Source organism: Bison bison, unplaced genomic scaffold (assembly GCF_000754665.1).
Source record: "Bison bison bison isolate TAMUID 2011002044 unplaced genomic scaffold, Bison_UMD1.0 scf7180017864034, whole genome shotgun sequence".
NCBI classification, from domain to species: domain Eukaryota; kingdom Metazoa; phylum Chordata; class Mammalia; order Artiodactyla; family Bovidae; genus Bison; species Bison bison.
The window spans coordinates 5,047,205-5,061,278 of NW_011494606.1; the positions used below are offsets into that span (position 1 = coordinate 5,047,205).

At 48.5% G+C, this 14,074-nt stretch overlaps 1 protein-coding gene across 4 annotated transcripts in view; it reads right to left on the reverse strand.

The window, feature by feature from the left end:
• Positions 1-14,074, reverse strand: part of SMAD3 (SMAD family member 3) — a 127,520-nt gene that overhangs the window by 91,065 nt on the left and 22,381 nt on the right. The window contains exon 1 of one of the 4 annotated variants that reach the window (XM_010834523.1): positions 8,906-13,394. The exons of the other annotated variants lie outside the window; for them this stretch is intronic. The gene's annotated coding sequence lies outside the window, so the exon portion shown is untranslated. Of the gene's footprint in view, positions 1-8,905; positions 13,395-14,074 lie in introns of those variants that run through there. 4 annotated transcript variants of the gene reach the window in all.

Below are 14,074 nucleotides of genomic sequence, written 5' to 3' on the forward strand. Positions count from 1 at the left end.
AGGTGACCCATGAAAACACAATTAAACTGTGGACTCCTGGAGGGCAGGAACTGGGTTTTCCTCACACTGTCTTTGACAGAGCAGGGGCCTCAAGAGCCCTGCTGATCTGATGGCAGAAATAAATAACCATGCATGCCAAGTGCTGCTTCCCTGAAAGTGAAAGCCAATTCTACTCCTCAGCTCCCAACACAAACCAGTCTGCATTGGTGCTTTATTCCTTCGGTCTTTCTACCCGCTGGCTTCATAAAGCGCTTCAGTAAGCACCTCGACAGCTAACGAAGCACTTTCACAGCCATCACCTCACTCAGATGCTCACAGCAACCCCAGGACATGGCTAGGATATTATTCACGTTCCAAGAGGAGGAAGCCCCAACTTAGAAACGTTAGACCATTTTGCTAAGGTCACGTGACTAATAAAACTCGGGTCCCGTCATTCCTTGTCCATGGATCTTCCTAACAGTCTAACTGTCAAGATTCTGGAACCTGATTCACCTTCTCCCAAGGATCAAATATATATTTAATTTCATTAAAGCTCAGTCTCTTTTAAATGGCATCACCTTCATCACTGTCTTGCCACCAACCAGGACAGGAGGCTAGAGCCTGACCTACGAGAGTAGGCAGGCCTGTCTACTGCATAACCAGAGGGTGGGAGAGCTAGGGGGCTTGCTAAATTTGAAATCTTTTCTGACATCCAAGCATTTAAACAGCTCATTGACTCCCATACGTAAATATTACTATAAGCTACAGTTTCATTTACCCTGTGCTGCAGCCAAGAGGGTTTGAAAGTAGAGTGAGCACAAATTAGGTACTGGAAAGTTTCTTATTTCCTGTAGTGTCAGATGTTCACAGTCAAAAAGAAAAGAAAAGAAGAAGCAATGTCACGCGGTAAGTCTCCTATCAAACAGCAAACGTCTTGTGTTCACACTTTATTGGTTCCTTTTGCTCAATGCCAGCACTGAGCAGCACAACTGGAATTGTTCTGGACGACCCAGGTCTGAGGCTCTCCTGACAGCTGAGTCAGTCCAGGGGCTGCTCCACCAGCGTGAGACACAGTTTTCCCAGGTATTACCTAAGGCACGTGCAAAACAGCAAGTGGAGCAGAGGCGAACCTCTGTAGCTGGGCATTTATCCAGTGACACAAAGAAGCTTTAAAAAAAAAAAAGCACATTTCCATTGCAATTTTCCTAACAGAAAGTGAGAAGGCCAGAATCCATACCCCAGCTCTGAGCCCTTCGGCGACTTACTATCCCTCTCTGGGTCTCTTTTCTCTCCTAAAGGTGAAGCCTGGTTCAGAAAGCCTCAAGTCTGCTTCAGTCGCAATGCACACACCAATGACTCCTCCCTTTCTCTCTCACTCAACACAGCATACCTGAACCCAAGTTAGTGACAGGGCCACCATAAGGAAAATATATTTATTAAAATACATATTGTGATCTACTGGACATATACCCAGAGAAAATCATAATTCAAAATGACACCTGCACCCCAATGTTCATTGCAGCAGTATTCACAATGGCCAGGACATGGAAGCAACCTAAATGCCCATCAACAGAGGAATGGACAAAGATGTGGTGTGTATATGCCATGGAATATTACTCAGTGGTAAAAAGGAACCAAACTGGGTCATTTGTAGAGATGTGGATAGAACCAGAGATTGTAATGCAGACTGAAGTAAGTCAGAAAGAGAAAAATAAATATCATATATTAGCATATATATGTGGAATCTAGAAAAATGGTATAGATGATCTTATTTGCAAAACAAAAACAGAGACATAGAACAAATGTATGGACACAAAGGGGGAAGGGTGGGGTGGGATAAATTTGGAGATTAGTACTGACATATATACATCGTTGACACTATACATAACATGGGTAACTAATGAGAAGCTACTCTATAGCACACGGAACCTTATTCTGTGCTCTGTGGTGAACTAAATGGAAAGAAATCCAAAAAAGAGGACAGAGACATACAGCTGATTTAGTGTCCAATACTTTGGCCATCTGACGTGAAGAGCTGATTCATAGGAAAAGACCCTGACTTATGCTGGGAAAGACTGAGGGCAAAAGGAGAAGGCAGCAGAGGATGAGATGGTTGGATGGCATCACTGACTCAATGGACATGAGTTTGAGCAAGCTCCAGGGGATAGTGAAGGACAGGGAAGCCTGGCGTGCTGAGTCCATGGGGTCACAAAGAGGTGGACATGACTGAGCAACTGACGACAACAACAGTCCAAACTAGCACAACACTGTAAAGCAGCTCTACTCCAATAAGGATTAATTGTAAAAGAAAAATAAAATATACACTGTGATAAAATGCACATAACCTAAAAAGTTGCCACTTTAACCATTTTAAGGGGCACAATCCAATGGCATTTAATTCATACAGAATGTTGTGCAACCACCACTTTTATTTAGTTCTAGAACATTTTGATCACCCCTAAAGGAAAGCCATGAAATTAAAAGACGTTTACTCCTTGGAAGGAAAGTTATGACCAACCTAGATAGCATATTCAAAAGCAGATACATTACTTTGCCAACAAAGGTCCGTCTAGTCAAGGCTATGGTTTTTCCTGTGGTCATGTATGGATGTGAGAGTTGGACTGTGAAGAAGGCTGAGCGCCAAAGAATTGATGCTTTTGAACTGTGGTGTTGGAGAAGACTCTTGAGAGTCCCCTGGACTGCAAGGAGATCCAACCAGTCCATTCTGAAGGAGATCAGTCCTGGGAGTTCTTTGGAAGGAATGATGCTGAAGCTGAAACTCCAGTACTTTGGCCACCTCATGTGAAGAGTTGATTCATTGGAAAAGACTCTGGTCCTGGGAGGGATTGGGGGCAGGAGGAGAAGGGGACGACAGAGGATGAGATGGCTGGATGGCATCACCAACTCGATGGACGTGAGTCTGAGTGAACTCCAGGAGTTGGTGATGGACAGGGAGGCCTGGCATGCTGCGATTCATGGGGTCGCAAAGAGTCGGACACGACTGAGCGACTGGACTGAACTGAAAGGAAAGCCTGTACCCATTAGACAGTCATTATACCCCATTCCACCCCATCTCAACCCCCTGGCAACCATTAAATCTACTTTCAGTCCCTAGGAACTGACCTATTCTGGGCAGTTCATGTCTATGGAATCATCAACACATGGCCTTTGTGTCTGGCTTCTTGCCCTCAGTATACTGTTTTCAAGGTTCACCCCTGGTGCAGTATGTACTTCATTGCTTGGTTGAAAAAATATTCCACTGTATAAAGGAATATGTTTTGAATTAATGGGCAAGGAAACTATTCATGAACTTCAGCAGTATTAGCAGTAATAATTAAATAAGATGATCTAGATAAGGTCCCGGGCACATACTAAGTGCTCAGTTAACAGAAGCTTCATTATCTTCAGCCTTCCTGAAGGCTCAAGTTTCTCACAGCAGGGCTCGCTTGAGAATCTCTGACCTGGATGCCTCCCGAGGCACCACCCAGGCCCCAGCTTCTTTGAATAAGCGAAGCAAAACGTTGCACCCACGTGCTGCGACTTCCCCCAGCTCTCCAGGACATGTGAACCACTCCTCTGAGCAACTGAGGAGTAAACCATCCTTAGGCGCCAATAACACAACCTTGCAAAACAGTGGGGGCCTCTTCTAAGCCGTTTTGCTCCTTGAATGTACCAAAATAAAACATTGCTGGGGATGTAGTGTAATTCTTCATTTTTCAAAATGACTCACAACAGGATTCCTTGAAACGGTTTCCCTGGTATGCTTGAAACATAATTCAATTGACACCATCACTGTTTCGGCAATAGACCTTCTCCATAAAACAGCGTGTGGCTATTAGGAGTCGGCTCTCATCCTGGAGGACAGGGTTTGTTCCAAGTCAGTGGGACTGATGTTTGCCTTTCCCTCCTCGTAATCAGTGTGCTGCGTCTGGAGACAGAAGCCCTGAGCCCTCACCCTACTTCCCAGCCCTGCGACTTTGAACAGCCACCTCCTGGACTGTCACTTCACTTCAGGAATATAGAAGTCGCCCCCACTTCCCCTAGTGCTGGTACCAGAATCAAAAGTGCTACAGAGATGTGAATTACTGTTACTCACAGACCCAGCCACGTGTTGCATGATTCCATTCACATGAACTGTCCAGAAGAGGGCAATTCACAGAGAGAGAAAGCAGACTGGGACTTCCTGGGCGGTGCAGTGGCTAGGAATCTGCCTGTCAGCTGAGGAAATGGGTTTGGTCCCTGGTCCGGGAAGATCCACATGCTGCAGGGCAACTCAGCCCATGCACCACAACTACTCAGCCCACATTCTAGGGCTCGTAGGCTGCAACTACCGAAGCCTGCATGCCTAGAGCCCATGCTCTGCAAAAAAAGATCCCAAGACAAATAGTAGCGTTGACCCCGCTCGCCACAACTAGAGAAGGCCTGTACAAAGCAATGAAGACCCAGTGCAGCCAAAAATAAATTAATTAATTAAGAGAAAAGAGATTAATGGCTGCTAGGGAAGTGAGATGGGATGGAATGAAGCACAATGACTGCCTAATAGTCCTAGAACTAAGTTGTTCTGGGCACAAGTTTTGGGGCACAAGTGCACACTTGGAAGCATTTCAGAACCCTGTCCCACCTTCATGGGTAGCTTGACCTTCTCCCAGCTGGTAACCTCACAGACCAAGGTCACTCTCCCATTCCACACAAGCCCCCCTACTGTCCACATCCAGCCTCCCAGTGGGTCCTCAGAGCTCCCTTAGGGACACGCAGGGGCCTGGATGCCTGCTTCACCTGTCTTCCAGGGGCTGTAGAGGCCTCCACAACCCAAGCAACTCTCCCCAAGTGCTCTGTGGCCAGTCCTCTCCCAACTCCCATAGCTTGTTTTCTTTAATTAGCTCGCTGTGGCAGGAGAAAAATGCGGCCCCACCCTCGAAATGAGCAGATCTGGGCCTCAAATGTACTCTGTGGTTCGCCTCTGTGCTGCCAAGCTGTTAGCCGGGAGTGACAAAGCTACCAGAGCTTAATAGGCAGGGGCTGGTGAGAAACCCTGCTCCAGTAAGAGAGGCCTTTCTCGTCCCAGCATCTGACGTTTCTCGCCAACAAAGCTGGGCTGCACCCCTTCTCGAGTCCCTGAAACCTGCCATTGTGGTTCAGGGGACAATTCCAAATTCTGCTGGTTTGCTTTCTTTTCCCTCCCTCCTTCCTTCTTTTTTAATCTGCTCCTGGGACAGTTCATCGTCCATCTCTGATCTCAGAGATCAAGGACTTTGCCCACGCAAAGTAGCTGATGCTCATCTCCCGATACTAGTGAGCAACGTTTCAACCAAGACTGAGAACTCACCAGGGAGTTCACACAGCACCCCGAGTCTAAGCTAAAGGAAGATTTCTACCCATGTCATCTCAAACGCCATGGAAGGCAGGCAGACCCATTTCACAGATAAATGAAGGGAGGCTTGGTGGGGAAAGGACTGTCAGAAGTCAAGTGACTCAGGATGACAGAGGGTGGAAGGACAAGGACCCAGATCTTCCAACTCCAAGCACGACAATGTTTCTCTCATTCTGATAAACTTCTAAAACAGTCTGCAGAGCTACTTAGGAGTCAGGCTTCCCAGGCACTCCTCCTCCCAGACCCTCTCCAGGTAGACCTTGAAGACTGGGGTCCCAAATGCTACTCCTTTGGTCCTAGAACCTCGAAGGATTGATTATTTTTCACCATCATGACCACTGCTATCATTTATTCAACACAATGTACCAGTCCTGATGTTAGTTCCTTTCCCTGAGTTCATTTCATACCATTTTACAGATGGGGAAATCGTAACAAGCCAGGAGGCTTGAACAACCTGCCCAAGGTCCTGCAGCTAGTTATGACATGAAGATGCGATTTGACCCAAGAATTGAATTCCGTCTCCAGGTAGCTCACACTCTTCACAACTACATTGTAACTGAGAGACTAAGGATTGTCCAATGAGGAGACTGACACAGGAAGAAACAACTTGCCCTAGGAGACCAAGCCAGAGGTGGAATCCTAACTGGGGCCTCTCTCTCAGCCATTGCTGGCTCAAGCCCCTGCACTGGGATGCTTAATAATTCACAAGAGTGAATGCACAGCACGCTCCCAAAACACCTCCAACAAGGGTATCTTTGTAGCCTCTGAGAATTCTCAGCTGTGAGGTCCATCGACGACAGACCCACCATCACCTGGAACAGCCTGGAATCTTTAGCGCAAGTGCCAATGTTCACTTATCCATAAGTTGTTTCTTGGTTCTACAACCTGGAACAGAGTGAATCTAGCAAAGGACCTGTGTGTATAAGATCAGTCTGAGGCCCCCAGCCCCAGGAGTCATCCAGCGTCAGCCACATAATTTGTAGGACTCTAAGCAAAATGAAAATGTAGAGACCTCAGAGCAGAAAGCAGGAAGAAATGGTACTAAATGTAAAATATTTCCCCTTTCTTCCAGTGTCTCTCTCTGGACTTGTGATAATGGGTTTTGGCTTGTTTTTGCTATTTAATACCATCCTAAGTCAAGAAAAATTACAATTTTAAATATTGGCATGAATTTTGCCATTCATGTTTACGTTGTGCAATGCCAAGTTTTGAATACAAACAAAAGAACACTTAACTAGTATGTGAAATCATCAAAATCACACTGTTTGTATTTCGTAGCTTGGTGCTGTATGCTCATTCGTGCCTGACTCTTCGCAACCCCCATGAACTATAGCCCACCAGGCTCCTCTGTCCATGGAATTTTCCAGGCAAGAACACTGAGTGGGTCGCCATTTCCTCCTCCAGGAGATCTTCCCAACCCAGGGATCCAATCCACATCTCTTGCGTCTCCTGCATTGGCAGGCAGACTCTTTGCCACTAAGCATACATAATACCCACCACACATCGTATGACTAACCAGAGCAACAGCACCACTGCATAAACTAACTCAGCTGTTTTCACTTCACTTCTTGATATGTGCACATTCTACCAACATTCCCCCTGGCTGCTTACTGATGAAGAGGGAAAAGGCACCGTGAGCTGCCTGATCTTTCCTTGTATGTCATCATTTTCAGGGTAAGTGATTGGCTAGCACAGAGAAGTCACATGAATAAGAAAGTATATGATGAGATTCTTTGGTGGTTGATGTTTCTTAGAATGACATCACTTTCTGTATCTCAAACAAGCTCTGGTTCAAACTCAGGACTATCATGGGCTTCCCAGTTCTTGGAATAGCTTCAGAACAATAAAGATGAAACAGGTATCTTCCAGTTATTCATAACAAGCTCCTTTCTACAACACCTGAGTTTATGGAAAGCCTCTATGAATGAGGGGCTTGTTGCCAGGGAAACCAACCTTATGATTAGAAGGTAGGAACTTTCAGCCTCAGCCCCTCAACTCTGCCCTCAACCCCAATCACCAATGGTCAATAATTTAATCAATCAAGTCTTCATAATGAAACCTCCATAAAAACCCACAAGGACTGGGTTCAGAAAGCTTGCAGGTTGGTAAACATATGGAAATGAGCAGAGAGCTGTGCATCCAGAGCACGGATGCTCCGAGCGCCTTCCCACATACTTGCCCTGTGCATCTCTTCCATGCGCTTGTTCTCGAGTTATACCCTCTTACAATAAACCAAAAGATGTTTTCCTGTGAGCCGCTCCAGCAAATTAACTGAACCCTAGGAGGGTGTGGGGGAAAGCTCTGATTAACAGCTGGTAGGTGAGAAGCACAGGTGTCAACCTGGACTTGTAACTGTTGTCTGAGGTGGGGGAGGGTGAGACTGAGCTCTTATCTGTGGGATCTGACGCTACCTGCAGGTAGAGAGGGTCAGAATTGCCTGAAACTGTTACTATCCAGCTGGGTGTGGGGAGATCACCATACCGCACCCCAACACACACACACACACACACACACACACATACAGTGATCAGAAGCATCAGAAATGAAGTTTTCTGTGAGTAGGGTGTGAAGAGTAGACAAGTGGAAGCATTTTCCAGACACCCCTCTAGGCAGCCCTGATGTCCTCCTAGAGACTGGTAGCAGAGGTGGGTAAAAACTCAAGTGCACTGAAGTCTAGAAAAAGAAAGAAAAAAAGAGTGACCGACTCCAAAGGTTCTAGAACATCAAGTCAGTTGCAACCTGCAACTTTAAATAAAGGATTTATTTAAAGAGTTGATTTAAATAAAGAGTTACTGGAAAGGCTTCGCTGAGACACCTGTTATAAAGGTATTGGGCAGCATCCTTACCTAGATGAGTGCAGCCCACCTGCTTCCCTAAATGCCTGTGATGCAGACCTGAGGTAATTACGATCCTCAGACCATCTGGGCTATATTAGAAATGATGTGCATCTATTGCGTTAAAAGTTCAGGTCCTGCCTCCAGCACAGTTATTTAGCGTCCTCAGGACCTGCCCGAGCAGGCCCGGTTCCGTGTTATCACACCCTGCCCTGGTACAGCCTTGTCCTCAGGGCAGCGATTCTGAGCAGAGCTGGAAGAGTAAGATTGTTTAGTGCTGAGTCTATCTTAGGAGGAGGCTAGGCAGATGCCCTCAGCCCTGCCCAGGGGGAATCACCAGGTGGGAAGACAGCCCCGGCTGACCCCCAAGTGTGGGATGAACGGAAGCAGTGGGTGCTCCCCTCTTAGAGCCTTCACATCCCAACCTGATGTCACTTCTAGCTACAACCCAAACAAGAGGATAATGTTTGCTGGTTGGAGGAGGACGCATCTTCTGACCTGCCCCAGCCTTAGGCTGATTCGCTGGACCTGTCACATACAGATCACCCCACGCTGGTCATCTCACACAGACCCACTGACCACCTGTGGACCCCCCACAGAACAGCTGGAAAAGGATCTGGAAAACTGCCAAGTGGTGGCTATGCCTGGATCTGGGGAACACCCTGGAACCATGCAAAGAACCCTGGACCAGAAAGGATGCGAACGGGGCTCAGATACCCACCCTTAGACAACCCATTCGACTGCTCGGAGCCCCAGCTTCTTCAGCCGTCAAGTGAGGAAGGCGTCCGGGTGTGCAGAAGGACAGCGGCTGGTCCTCCCACTGGCCCAAGAGGCCTCTCACAGATGCTGCCAGGAGCGGTGAGGTGGGAACCTGGCTGCCCGGGTTTCTGTTGGGCAGCCAGCCTCCCCACCAGCCCTGATTGGCTCCTCAACTGCACCCACAACACTTGTGGGCGTGAAACATCATCAGAAGCCAGCAGGAGCCCTTACCCAGTTCCTCTTTCCCTTCTTAGCAACAGCAATGCTGCAGATGGCTCTGGGGCCAAGTGGGCCTCCGTCTGTGCCCTCAGGACCGGCTTTGTTTACATCCTTCCTCTTAAGCTATCTGGGCCTCAGCTACTTCTTGGAAGTCTTGGTCCTTGGTAGGGCTGCTGGGAGGACCGAAAGACTAAAATGTGTGAAGACCCTGGCCTGGTACCTTCCTACAGGTCACGGTTAGAATGAGGATCCACCCAGATTGCCTGCCTTCGCTGAAGGAAGCCCCTCCTGCGTTGGGAACAGAGTATGAGGCTTATGGAGATAGTAAGGCGGACGAAGGGCCCAGTGGAGATGTGAACCCTAAAGCTGCATACTCAAGGGGCCCACTAAGGTTCAAGCCAGATTCCACATCTGTCACCCCACCTGATCTGCACCATGGTCAGCGAGCATAGAGGCTTTACAGACAAGAAAAGCACGGCTCAGAAAGGTTAAGTGACATGCCCAAGAAGACACAGCCAGCTCAGGAAGCCGGGGTCCTGAGGGTCCTTTCCATGACACCAAGTGGTGAACAAAAAAAGGACAAAACAGTGGTCACAGGGTCAGAGCAGCACCTCTAATAAAAAGGGCAGGGAAGGGATCTTGACTATAGATACTGAACTCTCAGTCCAAGATTCCTACTGCCTTAAAGCTCCCTTTCAGCCTCCCAGTGCTCATCACTGACTTTCGGACCACAACCCTCACGTACTAGGGCCAGGGCCAACTTCCTATGGCCCAGATGCCGGCTGCTATTGCCACATTTCCCTCCCTAAAGCTCTAGAAGACCCAACATATAGGAAACATCATGCCCGTTCTTGAATCCTCAGAACACCGCCAATGATAAGATTTCATATTTTTAGCTGTTGAACAAATGAGAAATGAATCACCCAGGAGCTTAAGGGCAAGAGAAGGCTTGACCCTAGAGGTGAACAGCCCTGGAGTCTGGGGCCTTTTCTGTCACACCACACAGCTCTGGATAAAGACCCTGGACCAACAGTACCCTCTTTATCCTGTCCCCACCTTTAATGGGGTGCAGCATCACCTGTAACAGTGGCTCTCCAGTTTTAACATGTGTCAGCATCTTTCAGAGGAAACACAGACTTCTGGGCCACACCCCAGGGGTTCTGAGTTGGGAGGTCTTGCTTGGTAAAGCCTGATACTCTTCATCCCCAACAAGATGTGGAGACTTGCTGGCTGGTGACCACACTTTGAGAACTGCTGATTTATCATGCATTTAAGCTCTCTCCGAACAGCTGAGGAATGGTTAACTCTGGCATATCCACTTGAGATAATGTGTAATTATGAAGACCATGGGGAAATGCTTAAGACAACATCAAATTAGGACAGGAGGCTGGCTCCCTAGGCTGGTCCAGATGCTCTGTGTCCTCTGATCCGTTTCTCATCCTCCAGTCCTCTGCTCTGTATCCCCAGGGCTGATCCCTAACAACAGGGGGCAACTGGGGAGTTTGGACAACACCACAACTCATGGGAGGGTGGAGGGTGGGAGGCAGGGAGCAGCCGGGGTGTTTCTCCCCTCTCCCCGTTTCTGCCTTGGGTGGGCATTTCTAGAAGCAGCTGCATCTGTTCTAGATAGGTGGCCCACCAGTGACCCTTGACCTTGGGCTCTGGACAGAACACCTCTTCCCTTTGTCCCTCCAGCCTAGAAGCAGCTTTCCTGCCACTGAGCTCTAGGTCGCCTCCCCTTCCCATGTTTGGCTTCTTGGCTTCTTTATCACCTGCATAATGAAGGCCCATATTAAATTCCCTTTGAGGTAGGTACTTGATGGTGTTCCTGCTTTCCTGGTTAGATGACTAATATACTCTGATTACAGCTACATAAAAACGCTTATACCGACGGACAACTCTGGAAGGTAGTAGGGAAAAATGAAAAGAGGTAACAAGGTGAAGCTTGTCTTCCAAAAATGTGAGAAGACTGTCAGCTATTTATTATCAATGACTAATATTTAAAAACTGGTCCTAAGCACATGGTTTAAGAGAAAACAAGGAAAAGAAAGAAAGAAAGAAAAAGAGAAACAACTCTTTCCTTCATAAGGAAAAGGTTGGGGAGCCAGGAGTCCATGACAACAATCTAAGGAGAACAAACCCTTTACCTTCATTTCTAAAAACACCTTCTTTTAGAGAAACCATGGCCACAGCCACAATGATACTAGCAGTTCCCCCTGAAAGTACCGGTGGTTATCTGGGGGTGAGTGACTCACTTGTTAAAGAGGTCACGTAACATATCATCACAAAGCTGGTCTCCGGGGCAGAGCGGGTCACACTGGACAACTGCCCAAACCGCCTTCAACCCTCATTACCATGGAGGCAGCTCCCACCTCAGGTCAGAAACCCGGGACCCATTCGAGAAATCCCTTTAGAGGAGACCAGGGTCCAGAGACTGCTGGGAGGGCAGGAGTAATGAAAGAAGATGTTCTAAAACGCAAAAGGATTCTGTTCAAGCCACATCCACCAAACACAAGGGCAGCAATGTGTGTGCGCCTGGGGAACGGGGTGGGGGGCGGGTATCTTATTTTCCCAGCATTTGTAGGGCTTTTCTCTCCCAAAGAGCACAATTAAAATCAAAAGCAAGGCTCCACAAAACCAGATGGTAACAATATAAGAAATTATGCTGGATTCCTGCATTGAACTCAAGGCTGAACACTGCGGCAGACAATCAAATGCTCAAGTGGGGAGGGAGGTTCTTGGCCTTGGACCAAACACAGTTTGGTGGTCTGTTTATAATATTTTAGCCTGACAGCACTGCACAGGATGGACCACGAGGCTCACCGCTATAATGGGTTACTTTCAACCCCAAGCCAAAGATGATTTAAAGCCCTAGGGAAATGGGGGTGGGGTGGGGTGGGGAACGCAATAGAGAGAAGCATCAAGGGCTTTACGAGAAATGTACATGTACTCTTGAAAACTCTGAGTGGAACATCTCAGCGTCAGAACCATGCTTACCATCAAGAATACTTGGAAAACCAGGACTAAGCTTACAACAGCTCACGTGGAGCAAGCATCAGAAAGTCTTTACTGCCCTGCCCTATCCTCCTATCCATTCTCCTCGTCCCAAGAAACCTCGTCCCAAGAAACGGACATCAGAGACCTCTCACCTTCATCCCTGGGAGCTGGCTGACTCTACGTCATAAGGCAAGTAACTCCTCAGGGACAGGGCTGTTTGGCCAGGGTGTAAACTAACAAGAAAAGCTACCCCAAGTTCAGGCAAAGCACAAGCAAACAAAACACCCACACAGGATCAAGAGACTCGGCACCATCTCCAGCTTTGCCCCTCATCCACTGTGAGCTGGGGCAAGTCCCCGTGCCTCTCAGAGCCTCAGTTTCCATCTGTGAAAGGGGCTGGACTAGATACCTATCAAGTCAATTCACCAGGGGAGTCACTCCTGTGTAGACCCAGTCGATGGCCCATGCTTCTGAAGGACAGACAGAGTACCCCCCAAGTTCGGGTCAAAGTGCTAAAGTGACTATCTTAAGAGCCTAAGTTGGGACTGTCAGCGAACCTGCCAGGCTCCAGACTCCGGGCCTTCCTACCACCCCAGGAGAGGTGCCCCACTCTCAAGTGCTGCCTTCCTGCACATACCCTGCAGAGTCAGCCTCTCTCAGTCTGACCCAAGCAGCCTGTCCCCACTCCCTCGGGGTGGCCCTTCCTCGGTCTGAGTGTGCCTCCTCCTCACACGTGGGTCCAGGCTTCCACACAGGGCAGGGCAGGAACCACGACCCTGTGCGGCTTCAGAGGCAAGAACAGCAAAACCCAATGCCTCCAACTGCTGGTTTCACCACCCACCGCCCCCGCGGGATTCTCACTTCCCCATCCACTGCTGCTACCCGCTTCCCACTGGCCTGATGACCAGATGCGGGGCCCTGAGCCAAGTCACTCAGCATCTCCAGGCCTCCGTTTGTTCATCTGGACCAGCATCAACTTCCACAGATTGTCACAAAGATGAAATAAAATCAGGTATGTGACACAGAGATAAAATGAGATCAGGTCTATGAGAGCTCTGTGTAAACTGTAAAATACAGTACATCAAAGGCCATGTGGGGCTTCCCTGGTGGTCCAGTGGTGAGGAGTCTGCCTTGCAAAGTGGAGGATGCCACTTCCATCCCTCATCTGGGCAAATCCCACAGGCTGTGGGGGAACCAAGCCCATGCACCACAACTGCTGAAGCCTGCACACCCTAGGGCTTATGCTCCGCAACAAGAGAAGCCGCTGCAATGAGAAGCCCACGTACTGAAACTAGAGAGTAGCTCCTGCTTGCCGCAACTAGTGAAAGCCTGTGTGCAGCAATGAAGACCCAGCACATCCATAAATAAATAGTTTTTTTTTTTTAATGTCCTGGTGGTGGTGTCTCCCCTTCCCAGTGACAGCAGCTGGAAAAAGAGTCCATTGTCGTTGGCAGGATGCACTGAGAAACCTCGTGAGCACACACACCTGTGCACTGACGTTTGAGGCCACGTGGTGCAGCAAGAGAACGACCCTGTCAAAGCAGAGGAGGAAGGGCCACATGAACACTCAGATGGTCCCTGTCACCTAGAAGACGGGTGAGACCACGTCTCTGCCGCCCCCCGTCCCAGGGCTGCTGTGAAAGAAGACAGTGAGAAAGTGCAAACTCCCCGTCCTCCCCGCAGGAACGGGGAGATGAAGGTAACGGCTAGAGGACGCTTGGCTGCCTTTCTTGCTCTTCAGAATCACCAAGGAGCTCACAGAAAGGAAAAAGCGGGAAAAAGGATAGCGCATTGAAAAAACAGCCGGGGAGCAAGCATGGCTGGGCAGGCAGAGCTGACCAGGAAGGAAGAGGGTATGGGTTTTTGGGGTGTTTCTCTTATCTTTCATGGGCTTCTAATCTGGTGTCTTTAGAAA